The sequence below is a fragment of the Balaenoptera physalus genome (genome assembly GCF_965194825.1).
Source record: "Balaenoptera physalus genome assembly, chromosome: 2".
Taxonomy (NCBI): domain Eukaryota; kingdom Metazoa; phylum Chordata; class Mammalia; order Artiodactyla; family Balaenopteridae; genus Balaenoptera; species Balaenoptera physalus.
The window spans coordinates 88,652,685-88,673,404 of NC_138883.1; the positions used below are offsets into that span (position 1 = coordinate 88,652,685).

The 20,720-nt window shown below is 45.0% G+C and overlaps 1 protein-coding gene across 2 annotated transcripts in view; it reads left to right on the forward strand.

Annotated features, from left to right (window-relative positions):
- Positions 1-20,720, forward strand: part of BLOC1S6 (biogenesis of lysosomal organelles complex 1 subunit 6) — a 91,595-nt gene that overhangs the window by 60,845 nt on the left and 10,030 nt on the right. The window contains exon 6 of one of the 2 annotated variants that reach the window (XR_014260643.1): positions 835-10,145. The exons of the other annotated variant lie outside the window; for it this stretch is intronic. The gene's annotated coding sequence lies outside the window, so the exon portion shown is untranslated. Of the gene's footprint in view, positions 1-834; positions 10,146-20,720 lie in introns of those variants that run through there. 2 annotated transcript variants of the gene reach the window in all.

A 20,720-nucleotide genomic window follows, 5' to 3' on the forward strand; every position in this document is an offset into this window, starting at 1 on the left:
AGTGGCTGGAGAAGGGACCCTGCAACACTGTGGCAAGTATATACTGTGGCGATTCCTCCAGTCTTTCCTCAAAAGAATCTACCTATGGCCATTTACTTGGGTGACTGTACACTAGGACTATTGGACAAAGGTTCTGAGCTGACACTGATACCTAGAGACCCAAAGGAGCATCCTGGCTCTCCTGTTGGATTGGGGGCCTATGAGGACCAGGTGAAAAGTGAGGTCCTGGATAAAGTCCAGCTTACAGTGGGCCCACTGGATCCACAGATCCATGTAGTGGCCACACTGTATCTTTTCCCACCACTGACCCCTCCAACACCGTGGGGGTCAGCTGGCAGGGCTACCTGCACTGGGCTTGGACCTGTTGCAACACCCTTTCCTGCGCCGGCCCCGCTCAACGCTGTGTCACTCAGTATGTGGGCCAGAGAAATATCCCTGGGGAACACAAAGAGGTCTGTAAGACAATGTGCTTCCTTCTTTGTGACATGGTTGTAAGATATAGCAATTTGTCTTCTGCTTTAGAAAGGGCTATCCCAGAATACCCTTGACCAGTAGACTTCTAAAAACGTCATTGAAATGGCCTGTTTCTGACTCTCCATAGGGTTTATTTCCCATCCTCTGAAGCACAAGCATCTTACTGACTGTAGCATTCTAGCCTCCTCTTGCTTGTCCTGTCCAATCAGGGAAGTCATCAGTGTAATGGATCAGTGTGATGTTCTCTTGGATATTTAAAAGGTCCAGAGTTCTCAGACTATAATATGATTGGAGGTGGGAGAGTTAACATAACCTCGAGGCAAACTGTAAATGAATATTGTCTGTTTTTCCTGCCTACAGAGCCTCAACCAGCATTTCTGTCTGGAGGCTTAAGGAATGCCTGATCCACAGGTATGGAATCTCCTATAGCAGAGCATCCAACCAGAGGATATACTTTCAAATGGAGGGAGTGCGGGAGAGGGTCATGACCAGGGGTCCTCTGGTTGTGTTGTGTACGGCACCACTCAGAGGTAACCGGCCCAGTGGATTGGGAGGGCCTTCTCGACTCACAACTGAAGCGCCAACTCTGAGAAAGCACTCTGAAAGGATGGAGTGCCGTCATTCAGAACAAGGTGTCTTTATTAGATTGGAGACCTCTATATGGTGCTGTGTCCTCAGTAGGAAGGCTATAAGGGTCTGGAAACCAAGCGGTGGAAGCAGGGATGGCCTTGTTTACTGTCATTCCTAATGGCCCACTGCGGGATTTTGTGCTTCCTTTCCCTGCAACTCTGGGCTCTGCATGGTTGGAGTTTCTGGCCCCCAAAGAGAACACACTCTTGACAGGGGCACAATAAAGGGCCCATTGAACTATATGGTAAAGCTGCTGCTATGCGGTAAAAAGTTCAAAGGGCACTTTGAACTTTCTGTGTCCAGGGACCAGCAGGCAAGAGAGGAGTTGCCATGGTGGCAGGCGTAACTGACCCTGGTCATCGGGAGGAGGAAGGCTGCTTTTACACAAGGGGAGCAAGGAGGAATATGTGTGAGACTCAGGTGGTTCAGGTGGGCATCTCCTGGACTCCTTTGCTCCGTTATAACTGTGAATAGACACATGCAGCAACCCAGCCTGAGGAGGGTTTGATTATCAAGTGTTCAGACCCCTCAGGAATAAAGGTTTGGGTCACACCACCAGGTAAGCCACCAGGACCTGCCTACATCAGAGCTGAGGGTAAAGGGGATGTAGAATGGATAGGGGAGGGGGGAAAGGGGAGACGGTGAGTAAAAATGTGGCCTTGGGATCAACTCTAGTGATCTCAGGGGACAGTAATTTACCCAGTTTCTCCCTCTTCTGAGTTGCCCCTCAGGAGGGAAGGCCCACAGGCCCACAAGGAGCCGCTCCCTGCACCTGCGTGGATAAGCAGATCTATAGGACACAAGGGGTGACGGCGGGGACAGGAGGCATGGTTCCCAGCCCCTCCAGGGAAATGCTTGCTGCCCAGAACCTCAGCTGCGCAACTTGAGAGCTTCCCGCTGCTCCCTTACAGGTGGACTTTTCCTGTGGTGTTCAAACGTGCATAGAAAAGAGATAGATGAACTAGTAGAAGATTTGCTACCTGCTCCAGGGGTCAGGAAGGCCTTAGATCCTCATACTCTCCGCAACTCCTGAGTTGTTCATTGACTGCTATTCTCCAGGTACTTATCAAATGCGAGTCACAAGTTTACTGGGCCTTTAACAGCCCTTTGAGGCAGCCTGTTTTAGCTTCTTTTGACACCTATACTCCTACCTGGGAACCATTCCATGGAACCCAACACACTTTTATTGGGAAAAAGACACTGCTAAGTCCTGCGGACAAGAAGATGTGGAAGACACAGTTCCTGCCCTCAGTGGCTTTATGTTTATCATGGAGAGACGCAGTTTGTCACATTATGCATAACTTTATTAAAGGGGGTAATAGGTAACCATGACACAAAGTACCGAAGGAACAGAAACTGGTAATGATGGGACTCACTGCTGGCACGAAGGCAGGTTTGGGAAGAAGCATCTTGAAGGAACCGATGCTGACAGGGAGCCAGCCCTCAGCTGCCGTGGAGCCCCTCCTACACACCAGCTCTTGATCTTGAGGCAAAAGGAACACCCACAAGCATTTATTTGCCCTGGAGGATACATTGAGACCTCCCCCACTTTTTGCTTCATCTCTTGGGAATATCAGTTCCACTCTCAGGTTCAATTTTATGTCTAAGGGGCACCTTGCAGTGCAGTATATCTGTCTGTACTGTAAATAGTTAGCTTTGTACATTTCCGATTATTCCCATCTTTGAGAAATGAGGTCTAATATTCTTATATTAGACTCAATACTATACTGTTTCATTTGCCTTAGGGCAGACCTGTAGAACTTCTTTCTCTTCAGTACCTCGTATAACGCCTGCCTGAACACTGGATAACAATAATTCCTATAATACTACAGTTGCTTTAGTAACTACAATTTACTGAATACTTATTCTATGCCAGGTATGGTACCAATCACTTTATATATATTAACTTATTTAATTTTCATAAGGATACTATGAGGTAGGTACTCATAAAAATACCCATTTTACCGATACAGTTAACCGAGGCACGTCAGTTCATTCTTTCTGAGAGTGATGGTGTATGAACACAAAGGTAACCTTTGGTCTTCATAGTCCCACATACTCTGAGGTATTTGTGGCCCAAAAGTCATAGTGTTTATTCCTCCACATATCCTTGAGGTAGGAGGACATATTTATTCCTATCATATAGATGAGGAAATTCAGGCAAAAGGAATTTCCCAAAACTGAGTTTATGAAGCTAAATTTCTGAGAAAGACTTGATTCCAGTCATATGTCCTCAGAGACCCCTTTGGATGGAGAGTCTGAGTCTGCCTGAGCCACACCGTCATTCTCCAGCACTGTAATGTACATGTTGTTTTTTTTTTTCTTAAATTTTTGACTGCATTGGGTGTTGGTTGCGGCACGCAGGCTCTTCCTTTAGGCGCATGGGCTTCTCTCTAGTTGTGGTGCATGGGCTCTAGAGCGTGTGGGCTCTGTAGGTGTGGCACACGGGCTCTCTAGTTGTGGCTCGAGTGCTCAGTAGTTGCAGTGCAAGGGCTTAGTTGCCCTGCAGCATGTGTGATCTTAGTTCCCTGACCAGGGATCGAACCTGCATCCCCTGCATTGGAAGGCGGATTCTTAACCACTGGACCACCAGGCAAGTCCCTCTACTGCACCTGTATTTAGCAGAAGTCTTTGTTCTAGGGCTGAGGGTTTTCACTATCATACCACCTTGCTTATGTAAGTAGAAAACAATATATAATAAGATCTAATGTTTACGGAGCCTATAGTTGACATCTTCCTTTTTTCTTTTTTCTTTTTTTCTCTTGGCCGCCTAGTATTCAGTCCCTTTCCCAATTTGGGGGAAGTACTCATCATAAGAATCCTGGTGGAAGTCAGAGGGGCCATGTACACTCTCTCCTTCCTCTGACAGCTGTGGCGCTGGCCTTTGACATCAATTTGGTCAGTGGACACTTCCATGAGGACTTGAATTCTCGTTCCCTTTATATTTGTGTCACTTACTCTGGAGTCATTTGCCAAGGCAGGGGGAGTATTCTGAGGGCTGCCAGGCTGTTCTGCTGAAAGATGGTGTCGCGTTTTCTGCTTTTTGATTTTGCAGAGCTGCTGATTCCTGTGCACTTTTCCTGCCGTCATTACTTTGTCGTTTTGATGGTACTGTGAACCCCTGAAAGCCTTAATACATTCCTTTTCTGTATGTTATCCAGAGCTGCTTTCTTGCCTTCAACCAAGAGTGCTGATTGAGTTAGAGCTCTTTGTAGTTTGTGAAGCACCTCCATATGCATTAGTGCCTCTGGTCTGAAAAACAGCTTCATCTTCTATGTAACAGATGAGAAAACTCCAGCCACCCTGTAGCCTGATAGCGATTCTAGTTTTTATTTGACATGCAGAATGACTGTGATGAAAACAGTACATTCAGGAGGTGCTGGGGCTGCCTTTAAAAAACACCTGGCATGATACACACCATCATTCTGCTCTGTCTGCCCACCCCCTTCCGCTTCTGAGGGTGCCTGGTGGTCTGGCAGGATGAACCCTGTGTGCTGGCGGGTCCCTGCACTAGGAACTCACCCCAGCTCACACACATCTCGCTGCAGCTCCTCAGAAGCTTCTTGTCAGCTGCGCTGCTCTCTCAGCTAGGGAGGGTTTGCTGGGGCCAGGGGCTGAGGCTGCTTCTCTAGCTGCTCAGGGAGGGGAGAATTGGCTACGGGGAAGGGACGAGGGTGGGGCGGGCGTGCTGATCTGGCTAAAGCAGGGGGTACTATTTAAAGCTGCATGCCTGCAGGAGCAGCCTCTTCACAATGCTTCCTCCTGTGCCTTCCTTTTCCTGTTCTCCAGAGAGCACTTTCCTCTGTTCCGTTCCCCACGCCCACCCATTCCTGTTGCCAGCCCTTCCTGCTCCCTAGCCTGCGTGTCTTCCCAGAGCCCTGTCAGTTTACTACTCTGTCTCTTGGATGTTCTTGAATTGGGGTGTGTTCCTCTTCGTGTCCGCCCCGCCTATCACTTCCTCTTCCCACTCCTTAACAGTGCGTCTCCTACTTTCCCATCTCTCCAGCTGCACTTGCACTACTTGGCAGGCCCCACATGGGTAGGAACCGAGTCTGAGTTTTTCAACAGTGTATGGCCAGGCAGTGGGCACAGGGCTTGCTTGATGCGTAGCAGGCAGGGACCCAGGGATCATCTATCATATGGAAGAATGACTGTGTGAGTGAGCGGGCGAGTGAAGGAACTCTCAGCCCCCCTTCCTGGCTGTCTCATGTTACAGTCCCAGCTCTTCTTCAAAGGCTAAAGAGAGGGCTTCCGTGAGATAATAGGATGAATACAAGTAGAAGCCCCCAGCATGTGGGATCTGCTCAGGACACCTTTCTTAACTCTGAATCTGATTCCACACCACCAACCTCAAACCACCCAGCAAGCAGCACATCTCTTGTGATTCTTTCCTGCCTGCACCCTTCCCATCTAAACCAGGGCTGCTGCTGCTGCTTTTTTTGTTGTTGTTGTTAAAACCAGGACTGCTGATGCTTTTTCTTTTTTTTTAATTTTTATTTTTATATTGGAGTACAGTTGATTTACAATGTTGTGTTAGTTTCAGGTATACAGCTAAGTGATTCAGTCTTACATATACATATATCCATTTTTTTTTCAGATTCCCTTCCCATATAGCTCATTACAGAATATTGAGTAGAGTTCCCTGTGCTATACAGTAGGTCCTTGTTGACTATCTTATATACAGTAGTGTGTATATACCAATCCCAAACTCCTAATTTATCCCTCCCCCCCTTTGGTAACCATAAGTTTGTTTTCAAAGTCTGTGAGTCTGTTTCTGTTTTATAAATAAGTTCATCTGTATAATTTTTTTAAGATTCTACATATAAGTGATATCATATGATATTTGTCTTTCTCTGTCTGACTTACTTCACTTAGTATAATAATCTCTAGGTCCATCCACGTTGCTGCAAACAACATAAGCCATTCTTTCTTATGGCTGAATAATATTCCATTGTATGTATGTACCACATCTTCTTTATCCATCCCTCTGTCAGTGGACATTTAGGTTACTTCCATGCCTTGGCTATTGTAAATAGTGCTGCAATGAACATTGGGGTGCACGTATCTTTTTGAATTAGGATTTTCTCTGGATATATGTCCAGGAGTGGGATTGCTGGATCATTTGGTAGTTCTATTTTTAGTTTTTTAAGGAACCTCCATACTCTTATGCATAGTGGTTGTACCAATTTACATTCCCACCAACAGTGTAGGAGGGTTCTGTTTTCTCCATACCCTCTCCAGCATTTATTGTTTGTAGAATTTTTTGATGATGGCCATTCTGACCAGTGTGAGGTGATACCTCATTGTAGTTTTGATTTGCATTTCTCTAATAATTAGTGATGTTGAACATCTTTTCATGTGCTTTTTGGCCATCTGTATGTCTTCTTTGGAGAAATGTCTATTTAGCTCTTCTGCCCAGTTTTTTATTGGGTTGTTTGTTTTTTTGATATCGAGCTTCATGAGCTGTTTGTATATTTTGGAGATTAATCCCTTGGTCACTTCATTTGCAAATATTTTCTCCCATTCTGTGGGTTGTCTTTTTGTTTTGTTTATGGTCTCCTTTGCTGTGCAAAAGCTTTTAAGTTTCATTAGGTCCCATTTGTTTGTTTTTATTTTCATTACTCTAGGAGGTGGATACAAAAAGATACTGCTGCGATTTATGTCAGAGAGTGTTCTGCCTATGTTTTCCTCTAAGAGTTTTATAGTATCCGGCCTTACATTTAGGTCTTTAATACATTTTATTTTTGTGTATGGTGTTAGAAAATGTTCTAATTTCATTCAGGTGGTGGAACTGGGAGGTGAGGTGGGGCATTTTGGAAATACACAGGGGCATTTTTATTTGTCAGGGTGATGAGGACACGATCTATTGGCACTTAGAGGGTGGGAGCCGGGAATACCAACATCCTGTACTCCGTGGATAGTGCCGTACACAATTAATTGTCCTGAGTCCTGCATGATTTCTGGTGCCCCCTCGTGCCCCAACATTTAAGTATGAAAAAAAAAAAAAAAGAAAGAAAAACAGGTGGGTTGATTGGAACACAGAGAAGAGGCAGAACCAAGGGAACAGTGGAGGTGGTGCCTGTAATCCCGGCCTTCCCCACCATGGCAGCTGAGCCTGCAGCCCCAGAGAACCCAGGAGTAGCAGGGGAGGCAGTACACATGACTCTGGCTTCCTGGCCACGGCAGTGCCTGCAGCCACAAGTAGCTGGGCAGCAGTGGCAGTGGTACCTAGGATACCGGCCCACCAGCTGCTGAGGTGCCTGTGACTCTAGCCCCGTGGTCTACCACCTGCAGTGGTGGACTCTGCGAACCTGACAACACTGGACACGGCAGAGGCACCTGCATGACCCCAGCCGGCTTCCACCCTCCCTCCCAGTGGTAATGGAGCCTGTGACTCAGGGGATCTTGGACGCAACAGAAGAGCCCACCATCCTGGTGCACAAAGTAGCCACATCAGCAACACTGACCCCAGAGGAACAGGAATGATAAGGAGGGCATGGGGCCACACCTGTGACAGAGGTAGTAGAGGGTGGAGAGTAGTGATTCTCAAACATAATTTATCAGAAGCAGTGCAGGTAAGAGAAACTCAAAACTTGTGCTATAGTGCCACCTACTGGAAAAACAAAAGAAAAACCTCTAATTTCTAAACTGTTGAATTGTTAGAATCATGCAGAAAGTTGTTGGCTACTTCAAATGCACCGGCAGACGAACAATTCATCAAACACTATGGAGAACCACAGTAACACCATACCACAAAAAGAAAATGACAATTCTCCAGGAACCAAACTTAAAGTCACAGAATATTGCGATCTCACTGGTAGAGAATTCAAAATAGCTCTCATGAAGAAACTCAATGAGCTACAAGAAAACTCAGAAAGGCAGTTCAGTGAGCTCAGGAATAAAATTAGTGAACAGAAGGAATACTTTACCAAAGATGTTGAAACTCTAAAAAAGAACCAAACAAATTCTGGAGCTGAATAACTCAATAAATGAGATGAAGAATGCATTAGAAAGCACTGAAAATAGAGCAGACCATATGGAAGAGAGAATTAGTGAGCTTGAAGATAGAAATCTAGAAATGATACAACTAGAAGAGGAAAGAGAAATGAGATATTTAAAAAAGTGAGGAAATTCTATGAGAGTTATCTCTTTTAGGAAGGGTGACATTAGGGTAATGGGCATCCCAGAAGGAAGAGAGTGAGAAGGGAGCAGAGAATTTATTTAAATAATATCTGAGAATTTCCCAAACCTGGGGAAGGAACTGGTTATAGAAGTCCATGAAGCTAAGAGAACATCTAATTACGTAAATGCAAAAAGACCTTCTTCAAGACACATTATATTAAGATTGCCAGAAGTCAGTGACAAAAAAATGAATTTTAAAGGCAACTGGGGAAAAAAGGATGGTAACCTACAAAGGAACCCCCATTAGGCTTTCAGCAGATTTCTTAGCAGAAACCCTACAGGCCAGGAGGAAGTGGAATGACAGTCTTAAAATATTGAGAGATAAAAACTGTTGTCCAAGAATACTCTATCCAGCAAAATTATAGTTCGTATATAAAGGAGAAATAAACACTTTCCCAGACAAACAAAAGCTGAGAGAGTTCATCATCACTAGACCTTCCTTGTAAGAAGTGTTGAAAAGAGCTCTTTACCAGAAACAAAAAGGCAAAAGTACATAAAACTTTGAGCAAGGGGATAAATAGAACCAGGAAATTGCAACTCTCAATCAGAATAGGTTTTAAACACTTTATTATAGCGTAAAGGTTAAAGGGGGGAGCAGAAAAAAATAACTATAGCTACTTCAACTTTGTAACAAGCTCACAACATAAAGAGATAATTTGAGACAACAAAAACAAAAAGGGGGAAAAGGAAGAAACTCATATAGGTAAATGAAGATAAGATGCTATCAGCAGAAAAAGGATTATTTTACCTACAAGACATTCTATACAAATCTCATGGGGACCACAAAACAAAAATCTAGAGCAGAGACATGAAACATGAAAAAAGAGTAAACTGAGAAAAATATCATCGAAATCCCCCAAACTAAAATAGCAGACAGAAACACAAGGACAAAGAAACAATGGAGATATAGAGCAACCAGAAAAGAAAAGGTAAAATGGCAGTACTAAGTCCTCATCTATTAATAATCACCCTAAATGTAAATGGATTGAATTCACAAATCAAAAGACACAGAGTGCCTGGATGGATTAAAAAACAAGACCCAACTATATGCTGCCTCTAGGAGACACACCTCAGCTCCAAGGACAAGCATAAGCTAAAAATGAAGGGATGGTAGATGATACTCCAAGCAAATGGCAGACAAAAGTGGATGTAGCCATACTCATATCAGACAAAATAGACTTCAAGCCAAAAAAGATAACAAGTGACAAAAACAGACAGTACATAGGGACTTCCCTGGCAGTCCAGTGGTTAAGACTCTCTGAGCCCAATGCAGGGGGACAACTTTATTAGGTTGCTTTTCCGAGCTCTTACCTCTGTGATTGCCTCAATTTTAAGTTTGCTAGGGTTCCTCTTTAAAAAGTAAAAAAAAAAAAAGAAAAAAAAAAGTTGACTGAAACAAAAAATTCAAAAAGAATTATTCAAAATTCACAGAACGAAATAAATGTAAAAGAAATGTAAATAATTATACTTTCAAGGGACTTTAAAGGAAAGTTTGTAACTCACATCTGAAGTTATAAAAGCTTAAAATTGCAGTAAGACTCTGGACACCCTATATATGCTATAAAAAGGTGCTCTAGATCTGATGTGGTCGACGACCACTCACCTACACTTCGCACCTACTTAAAGCAGCCAGCTGAAAACGTCCAGTCATTAAAGTAGGACGCAACGTGGTGTGGAGACCAGTGTCTGAAAGCCAGCTGACCCTGACCTCCACCCTGAGGGAAGAGCGCTGCTCCGGCGCTTACCAAGGCAAGTTTTGGGGCGTCTCTGAGCCTCCGTTACCTTATCTGTGAAATGAACGCGGGAACAGTTGTCTCTCTGGACAGTCTTGGGAACCAGATGAGAAGCCCAGTAGGGCTCACTGGACGACCCGAAGCAAACCGCCAGGGCCTCTATCCACAGCCCCGCCTTCACCTTTGTTCCTCCCAGTTACGCAACAGTGTAGGCACCCGGGAATGGGGGGAGCGACAGGTGGCCTCCGTGCCCTCCTATGTCGCGCCAAGGGCACCCGGCCGCGCTCCAGGGTGCGCTGCGGTTAGGGGCGTCTGCCCTGCCGGCAGCGTCCCGGGCCCTCTGGACTCGCGTCCCTGGCTGTACCCTGTGCGCGCTCGAAGCCCGGGTGCCGCTTGCACTTGGCCTTGGTTCCCCGGCCTGTGGCGCCGGGCGGGGCAGCGGCGGGACCTTTCCGGAACTTTCCTGGGGTGGGGGTGGGCTCGCTCTCCCCGCCTCCAGCTTCCGCCCAGGGCCGGGCGGGTCCCAGCAGAGGCGAGAGCCCTCGCAGGGAGCGGCTGCTTTTGCTGCGCCAACGCTGTGGCCGGAGGCTCTGCGCACCCCTGGGTAAGAGGTATCCCGCGGCCTATATCGGGCACTTGACCAGGGGAGGGGGACCGGGCGGGGACGGAGATCACCCCTAAGGCCGATTGTTAACCCAGCTCTGTCCCAGCAGCTGGGACTGCGCGGCCCCTGTGTGTCGGGTTACATCCCTCTTCACACTTTTCTTCCCCACCACCGGCATCTACAGCTAGTGCTGCCCTTACTGGAACCCGGGTCTTGGGACTCCTTCCGGCGGTGTCGGGCCTCGGGGTCGCGGAGAGGCTGACCTGCGAGGGGCGGTTAAAAACCCGAAGTATCCGTTGTCTTGTGTATGGGAATTTCTTGGTATCTTAGTGTGTGGGAATTTCTGACACCTTCCGCTTGTTGACACTCAGCATGGTTCCCAGGGCGCGAGGGGTGCTCAGCCCCCGGGGGTAGGAAGTGACGTCTGCTTGCCCACGGTGGGGCACATTTATCCACACAGCTCGTGGCACGGAGGGGGGCTCAAGGAGTCAGCTTCAGCTGCGGCTGGAACCAGCAGAGGGGAGCATTTAGGGCACGTGCTGAGCAGGAACTGGTGGAAAGGGTAGAAAGGGTCCTCTCGTGGAATTGGGGTCCTTTCCTTTCCTCTTCGCTTCTCTCTTTTGGTTATAAAAGAATCCCAACCTAGCTTCTTACTCAAAGACACAGTGAGCAGAGTCTCTGGATTTGCCTGGGCTGCCCATTGCTGTAATGTAGGGTTCTGACCCATTTTTCTCCCAAGTACCACTTTGGCATTTCTGGGAAGACTAAGGACCATTTCTTGGTGCAGTGCTTTTGAAGGTGTAAAATAAAAGGCATAGTATTATAAAGGAAACCTATTCCAAAACACTTGTCAACGTATGAAAAGAATTTATGTAGTGGTATATGTGCCTTTAGAAAAACAAATGCATTAAGTAACATGATCTAGCAGTGGATCTAATAGCTATCATAATTTTGAAATAGTAATGAACATAAATAATATTTCAGGATTTGGGCAATGCTTGTAATATAAGAAAATATCTGTGATTTCTATTGGTGACAAAGTCATAGGTACTGTTAGTACTGCTGGGGTTTCTTGCATAAATATATGAAGAAAGTGCTAAAGTTCAGTTAGAGATTAGTGAAAATAAAGATATAAATTTTTATCTTCCACCCAAGTTCAGGAAGTCAGGTCACATGGCTTCTGGTCTTGACACTTCCACTGACTAGCGGCACGAGATTGTCTTTTGGACTTCTTTTCACCTTGGCTTCTTCATTGTACGGTGGAGATAATCGTACCTTCCCAAGTATTTAAGGTGTCCAGTATTGCACCTGGCACAGAGGGGTGAAATAAGTACCATTTATTAGAACTTGTCTCCCTCACTAGACCCCAAGCTTGTGGCCATCACCATTATGTCCCCAATCCTGGTACATGGAATGTAGTCAATAAACATTTTTTGAATGAATAAGTGCATTGGAGAGGGTTGCTTGTAACTACATCTAAAAAACCCAGAATTTATCCAGGAGACAGCTGGTGGTTTGAGAAATGACTCTGCTTAAAATTCGAGCTGCTTTTTCCTACTGGCTGAACAATGTAGAAACACATCTGGAGCTGGAGGGCTTGAAATGTCAATCAGGGCCTATGGGTCTGTGCGTGTGGGTCTGTGTGGCTGGTGTTTTGCCAGAGAAAATGAAATTGAGTGTTGATAGGAAACTAGAACTCCTTTGCAGAACAGTTTCTCCTCCATCTTGCCCATGTCTAGGCCTGTTAATCTGATGTGATGTAACGCAGGAAATTGTCTTATAGTGCATGGAGACAGACCCATGATGAGGCATTTCTGGGCACAGATGCACATTTCTCTTTCCTCTTTTCTTTTCATGTTTCCCTGCTCCGTCACCCATTACATAACTCCTCTATGACCCTTGAAGATTTGGTAAATAGGAGCAGAAGGTGAAAGTTGCTACAAGCTGCCTAGACTAGACCTAAAGCCAACTAGTTGCTTTTTAATTCCCAGCCTTAAAAGTCTATGTAATCCAATAAATGTGGATGGTAATAGGAAGAAGAAAAGTAGATCCAGCCAGTGAACCCTGTGGTTTACTTTGTAAAATTGCTAAGTTGGGGCAGAGAGATGGGGAGAGAACTTTGTAAAGAACAGTAAATTTAGACCACTCTGGGCCTGTCTATGCCTGTAACTTTGAAGAGGGCAAATGCTGGTGTTATGGACTGAATTGTGTCCCCTCAAAAAGTCATATGTTGAAGCCCTAATCCTCGTACCTTAGGATCTTACTATTTGGAGAGAGGGCCTTTAAAAAGGTAATTAACGTTAAATGAGATCATAATCATGGGGCCCTAATCCATTATGACTAGTGTCCTTATAAGAAGAGGAAAAGACACCAGGGGTGTGCAGAGACGGGACCATTTGAGGGCATAAGAAGGTCCAAGCCTAGGAGAGAGGCCTCATGAGAAACCAAACATGCTGACACCTTGATTTTGGACTTCTAGCCTCTAGAACTGTGAGCAATCAATTTCTGTTGTTTGAGCCACGCAGTCTGTGGTATCTTGTTATGGCGTCCTGAGCAGAATAATATACAGGCTGAGGAATTTTACACTGAATGTGAGCTCTTTATTCTCTTTCTTCCTTTGTTGCACCGACCTTCAAGGCCATGTGTTCCAAATGATGTTGCTAAAAGGTGGAGGAGGAAGGCTCAACCCAGATAAGTTTTCTTGTGTCAAGCCGCTGATATTTCTGGTTCAGTTTTTGCTGTAGGATAGCCTGATGTTAATCAGGCAGACTAATTCAACCTGGACCTTGCCTTTTGAAAACAAAAGCTAAGCATCTGACCTTTTGTTTCTGCAGTTCCGTGGGATGAACCCTCCTGGAGGCAGTGGGTGCCACATGTCTGGTTGCATGAGTGGGGTTGACTCCCAGGGTAACTGGGAATCTCAAGGTGAAAAGAGTTGGTTAATATATCAAAATATTATACTGCTGCAATTACATAGGGCCCCAAGAGACCTTGCTCTTGAACTTCCAGCCTCTAGAACTGTGAGAAAATAAATTTCTGTTGTTTAGCTGTGGGTTCTCTCTCTCTTTTTTCTTTTTTAATGGCAGCTCTAACAAGTTAATATAACTTGGCACTCTATTCTAAGTCGTGATCCCAGCAGGTCCATCACTTTCTTTTAGGACCCCTCTCCTTTACCTACCCAAGAATATCTTATGCTCTCTTTCTACAGACACTCTGTATTGTCCCTTGGATCCTGTCTGAGGTCGTTAAGGCCTTCTTCACCTTCATGGTCCTGACTGTTAGGAAAAACAGTCTTAAGCAACTGACCAGCCTAGCTGCTGAGCCATGTACAGAGCAGATGCTTTTATAAATGCATGGTGGGTGATGGGATGATGGTGTTGGTGATCATCCTTAAGTACCATGGGGTAATTCCTTTCCAGTCATAATGAATTTACAAATTTGACCCTAGCCCAGCCCTCAGGGAGCTTTCATTCTGTGTAGCTGGGAACCAGCAGCTCTGGCCCAATCTACAGTGATGGAGAGGAAATATCTGTGTCTTTATCCTGGGACCAATCCCTGACTTCTGGAAGGGGGAGGCCTCAATAGTGGGGCCTATGGTGATTTCAATCTATGATACTTTCTTTTTCCCTTGGCAGTTTGCTGTAAGGCAGCCCATGGTGTCTTGATGTGTTTTAACAATCACCTTGTTTACAGTATAGATTGTGAGAACATCCCAAGGAGGTGCTGCGTTTAGTAAATGCGGTTTTGTGTTTCTGTGAGCATGTGCATGGTGCTTTAAGCGGGTGACGGGCCATCCTATTTTCTGGCCAACTGGGTTTGCACGATAATCGTGAGCCTTTCAAGGTCTAGGTAATCAAATCCAAGCTTGTTTTGAGTCATAGAGTAGGCGAGGCCTTTAAAGTCAACTGGACACATCCACTTATTTTACGCTTGTGGAAGAGGACTCAAAGCGGTTGCGACTTGCCCGTGGCTCCACAATGTCTGTTTCCTCACTTATAAACAGGGATAATAATACCAAGCTCTCGGGTTGTTGTGAGAAATTATGTGAAGTTCACAGTGTAATGCCTGTCACATAGAAAACCTTCAATAATTTTTTCTGATGTTTTTGTTGTGTCTGGGATAGTGCACAGCAACTGCCCAGTGAATCATGGTCAGTAGTGGTCCTGGTGTCAGACTTGGGGGAAGAGAAAGGGAGATATGTTTTCCATTCTGATTATGTTCAAGGCTTGGTTACAAACCATTGTCATTCTTTGCTGCAGTAGTTCAGAGCTCCAGTCAATTTATGGAGTTAGTAGGACAAGTATTCCCATTTGAGTATCTGCTTGTGAACCTCTGTTTCCCTTTTCCCCTCGTTTAGAGGATCACAGAGTTTGGAAAAGGAAGGGACCTTTGAAACTACCCAGTCCAATCCTTTATTCCACTGATGAAGAAAACATGACCCAGAATAGTTCAGGACAAGCCCTACCTGGCACTACCTGGAACGTGGACTTGGGTCTCCTAACTCCTGACATGTCCTCAGACAAGGCTTTTGCAGGAATGGGGAACTGTGTCATTTATTTAGACATAGGAAAGACACTAGCTTAGGGAACCTGGCACACCTATTACTGTGTCTACCCCCTCATTCTATCCTAACCATTAAAGTATTGAACTTGGCATCTCTTCAATCACGTTCAGACAACACATGTGTAACTTGTAATTAAAGAGTCTCTTATTGTGTTAAGACCTCACACGCTGGATTCCATGGAACAATATGCCTGACAAATTGGCCAGTCCCTGTTTATAATGAAACTCCACTCCTCAGAGTCTTCTTGTATGTGAAACTCTGAGTGGGAATTCCAGCACTCCAGAGGCTGATGAGTAATTTTATTGTGATCGTTGAATGGGTTCAGGAGATCAAGGCAAAGCTGGATCCCTGCTGTGTGACTGGAAGCAAATTAATAACACATTAGGCCTCCCTCTCCTGTGTGTCTTGTTGTACAGCCTCGGGATGGACACACACAGGCATATGCAAACATTGAAACCTTCAGTATACTTGACTAGAGGCCAACTGTGAATGGTGGGGTTGAAGGGGAGCTAAATTGTGATGATTTATACACTAGAACATGAGTGGTCAAGCTCCCACTGGCTAAAACAACAGAGAAACAAGGCACTTCCCACCCCATATAATTCAGATAAAACCTTTAACTTTCAGTTGAAATAATCCAATTGACCGTCTTATTTTTTCTTTTTCTGGAGCCGTAATGTGAGAGAATTCTCTTTCTGTAAATAGGATCTTTATTTTCTGCTTAGCAAATGTATGGTTTGGTGAAATTGTTAGTCCCTCCCTATTGCAAAGCTCCCTGATTGTAAAACGAATATAGGCTGGGGAAACTTGTAGGAAATTTCTCAGTAGCAAAAGGAGCCACTGTTTCATTGCCACGTTCTCATTCGTAACTCTTAATCAGTAATTCTTTAAAGAAAATTCCTACAGTTTCCCCCTAAGGAGTTAGGGAACTAAAAAACCCAATGTGACTAAACCCTGAATCATCAGGGAGCTGTACGGGATTGTTTCTGTTGCCTGGACGATTTGCTCTTGGCCCACTACTAGAGCACTACCTTCACAGCTTCATGTTTAAACAAATATTTGGCATTGTAGCAGCTCTAGAGGTAGAGTTCCAACATGGCCCTGCAGGCCTAAATGAAGATTGCCCCATTTTCTTTATTTGTTAACAAAATAGTAATCCAGTTGCTGAATTCAAGGGGAGGTGTGAGCTGAGAGGAAGGGCGCCACCTGCCTAATCCCTTCTAGGGCTCAGCTCCTTTGGCTCCTTTGTTCTCAGGGTCCTCAAGGGGCGTGGTTTCCTTCTCTCTCACCCTGCTTTGGATCTTCACTGCACTCGGAGTAATCCAGTACTGTTACTTACACCGTCTCTTCAGTATAGCCACCTGAACAAGGTCCCAGTTCACATCCTTCCTTCTTTATCCCCTATGGCTAATTTGTCACAAAAATTCCTTCAACATCTGTTTTGCATTCACACCTTCATCTCTGTTCTCATGTCTATTCTAAGCCCTTGCTGGTGCCTGAATTTCAGAATCAGCCACTTAATGGACCTTCATATTCCTGGTCTTCCCTGTGACGATAGACTCTTCTTATTCATCCCAGGTTCCGCAGTGCTTAGCACAGTGCCTGGGACATAGTGAACACTCAAAAATGCTGAACTCAACTGAATTGCTCTAAGTGATCTTCTCGACTCCCCCCAGGGGGTCTTCTTCAGTTTCCTTAAGAACTTCCAAGGGCTTTCACTGCCTTTAGCAGGGACCACAGCTCATGTGCAGCTAGGGCTGAGCAGTAACAAAGGAGTATTGTAGGCCACGTGGGGCTGGGTGAGCGGGAACCTCGTGCAGGGTCTAGATGGGCAGTGACGGCTCAGCTCCAGCCGAGAGTTGACATGTGAGAATGTGGGTTCAGTGTTGTCAGAAGGGCCAATAATCTGGAATCTCAAGGGTAAGATATCCAAAATTTTTAACGTTGGCACTAATTCAAAATTTAAGCAGAATTTGTGAGTCAAACAAAACACAGCTCTGGTCTGCATTGGGCCTGCAGGTTGCTACTTTGTGACCCCCTAGATGAGATTACGATTGTCTAGGATTAAGCTTCCAACCTCAAATTTTACTTAATATGCCTATACAGTCTTATTTCTCTGTTTTCCCAGTTGGCACCAGCTTAGGCTCCCTTCTCCTTGTCCACAGTTATGTCATGCTCATTCTAACATTTGGAATTCTATTTCCCAAATCCCTAACTTGTCCCAAACTAGCTCAGACAGGCCCTTGCCTAGACATCCCTGTTTCTGCCCACACAATTCCTCTCTCTTTAGCTGCCTAGATTCAACTTTGGCTCCGTCCCCACAGGGGCCCTTCTTACCTCTCATCCAGTCATTCTCTTTCCCTTACCTCTGTCTTATCTGGATCTTTATTTGTATTTCTAATGCTAGAACTGAATCAGGCCCTTATCATTATACCTGGACCTCTATACTAGTCTCCTAACTGATGTCCAGAACTCGTTTTGTCTCTCTTTTGATTTAATTTTCTCCCTGATACTAGATTGATTTTCTCAAAGCTTCCCCCTCTGTTCTGAAAACTTTGATATAAAGCCTCAGTTCCCTAGCATGGCCCTTTATAATCGGGCTCTTGATGTTTCTTTATTATCTACTCCTCTCAATAGCAGTCATATCTGGTTGGCCTTCCCAGCTTATTAGTCAGGGTCTTGTGAAACACTTGGCGCACTCAAACAGTGCTGTTAAGAAGGGTTTAATGAAACAACTATTTACAAAGATGTGGGCAGGGTTAAAGGGAACCAACAAGAGTGGTGAAGCAATGGTATTGATTTGGAGCCTGAAGAAGCAAGTAGAGGGAGTGATTACTAGAACTCTGAGTAAGGGCAGTAGCTGAGGAGAAGGCCACCCCACAGGAGCCAAGGCCTTCAGCTGGAGGAATCCAGCATTGCTCAGCTGAGGCTTGGCTGGGAGGGGTCTGGGGAATAAATATCCTAATTTCATTCTTTTCCCATCCCCTAATCTACTGGTGCCTCCCACTGGCTGAATCCAACTGGAAGCCAGAGGACCAGGGAGGCCAGCTGATGCCCACCTCACAGGTCAGCTCTCAGGTTTGGAGAGGGCAGAGAAGGCTGGAGAGAGGTCTGGAGGGCAGTAGCCTACTGTTTGATTCATTTACCTATGCTGTTCCCTCCCATAGCATCTCCACTTGTCCAAATGCTGCCAATCTTTTACCTGCTGCTCAGATTCTGTTTCAGCAAGTTTTCATTGATTATTTCTTCTCTCCTCAAAACACCTAAGGTGTTTAGCTCATACTGATTACATTGTACTTTGCTTCTGCTAGTTAAATCTAAGATATGGGATATAAACCCAGATTTTTGGAAGCCAACGCCAACTTTCCTTCCCCTAATCCAGAGATGATGTAGGTGGTGGAAAATACAGGTGCCTCATTTTTTGGCAACCGTCCCTGAGGAGGTGGCTAGAGAGTGCTACACTCCTGGTAGGCTGCAGAGGTTTTCTCCCTGTTGCCACCAACTGTTTGGACCCCAGGGTTGACAAGAAGGGCCCAGATACTCGATAAGTGTTGTGGGGATAGATGGGACCAGAGTTAGAACCAGAGTCTCCAACCATCAAGAGGTTTCAATCTCTCTGAGAAAGCAGATGCATCAAAATGCCAACAAATAACAGTGACCACAAGAAAGTTCCAAGAAGGGCAAGATAGGTACCACGACTTGTAGAACCAACCTGGGCTGGAGGGACTAGAGAAGCTGCGACTTGGACTGCACTTTGGGCCACGGCTAAGATGAGGAAACAGGAAGGGGCACTTCAGAAGGGAATAATAGTCGGCGGTGAGGGGCTAACGTGTACTGCATTCCACTAGAATGTAAGTTCCGTCAGCACAAGGACCTGATGTGACACGTTCACTGAAGGATAGGATCTCAGTAATTGTCTTAGTCTGTTTGGGCCACTATAACAAACACAGTAGCCCCCTGTTATCGGTGGGGGAATACGTCCCAAGACCCACCCCCTTGCCCCCGCCCCAGTGGATGCCTGAAACCATGCATAGTACCGAATCCTGTATATATTATGTTTTTTCCTCTATGTGCATACCTGTGATAATGTTTAATTTATAAATTAGGTACACTAAGAGACTAACAACAACAATAATAAAATAGGACAATTATAACAATGTACTATAATGACAGTTATGTGAATGTGGTCTTCAAAATATCTTGCTGTATGAATTTAATGCCTTTTCCATCCTAACTAAGCACTTATCACACCGGGGCTGAAACTTTGGCGGTATGAGGTGCAACATCAATACTAACACGAATTTCTTTTTCCTTCTTCATTATTTCATGGATAGAAGATTCATTCCTACTGTAGATCTTAGCAACCTCAGTGTATGATTTCTTTTATTTTCTTATGTCAAGAACTTTCACCTTTTCAATTAAAGGAAGCATTTTACAGCTTCTCTTTGGCAAATCCAAATTGCCAGCATCGCGACTCTTGTGCTTTGGGGCCTTCACTAAGTGAAACAAGGGTGACTTGAACACAAGCACTGAAATACAGTTGATCTGATAACCGAGGTGGCCACTAAGTGACTAAGGGGCAGCATACGCTGGACAAAGTGATGGTTGATGTCCCAGGTGGGGTGGAGCGGGATGGCCTGAGATTTCATCACACCACTCAGAATGGCATGCAGTTTAGAACTTATGAATTTTTTATTTCTGAAATTAAAAATATAATTTCATTTAATATTTTTGGACTGCAGTTCACTGTGGATAATTGAAACCACAGAAAGCAAAACTGTGAGTAAGGAGGGACTACTGTATCACAGACTGAGTGGCTTATAAACAACAGAAATTTATTTCTCACAGTTCTAGAGTCTGGAAAGTCCAAGATCAAGGTGCCAGCATAGTTGAGTCAGGGCCAATGTCTTTTCCCTGTGTCCTCACATAGTAGAAGGGGTGAGGGATCTCCCTGGACCTTCTTTTATAAGGCACTAATCCCATTCATGAGGGTTCCACCCTCATAACCTCAACACCCCCAAAGGCCCCACCTACTAATACCATAACCTTTGGGAGTTAGGATTTCAACGTATGAATTTTGGGAGGGCACAAACATTTAGAGCATAGAATGAATTAGCAGATGGATGGATTTATTCAATACCTTTATATGTCAGATGTGTACACAGTGAATGAAGGTAGAACTTAATTCATTCAGAAAAACTCTGTTGAGTATAGAGGAAAACACAAAGCACTAGGACACATCCCTACTCAAGCTAGAAAGGGAAACACGTACACACATCTCACTACCTTTAACCTTCCAGTATTTAAATTAGACCTTCTAACATTAAAAAGACTTTCCCCTGGGGAATCCCGTGGTGGTCCAATGGTTAGGACTCCACGCTTCCACTACAGGGGGCCTGGGTTTGATCCCTGGTTGGGGAACTAAGATCCTGCAGGCCACACAGTGCAGCCAAAACCAAACAAACAGACAAACACCTTTCCCCTGAAATTTGGCTCACCTTATTATTGGCCTGCATTATCAGTAACTGGCAAG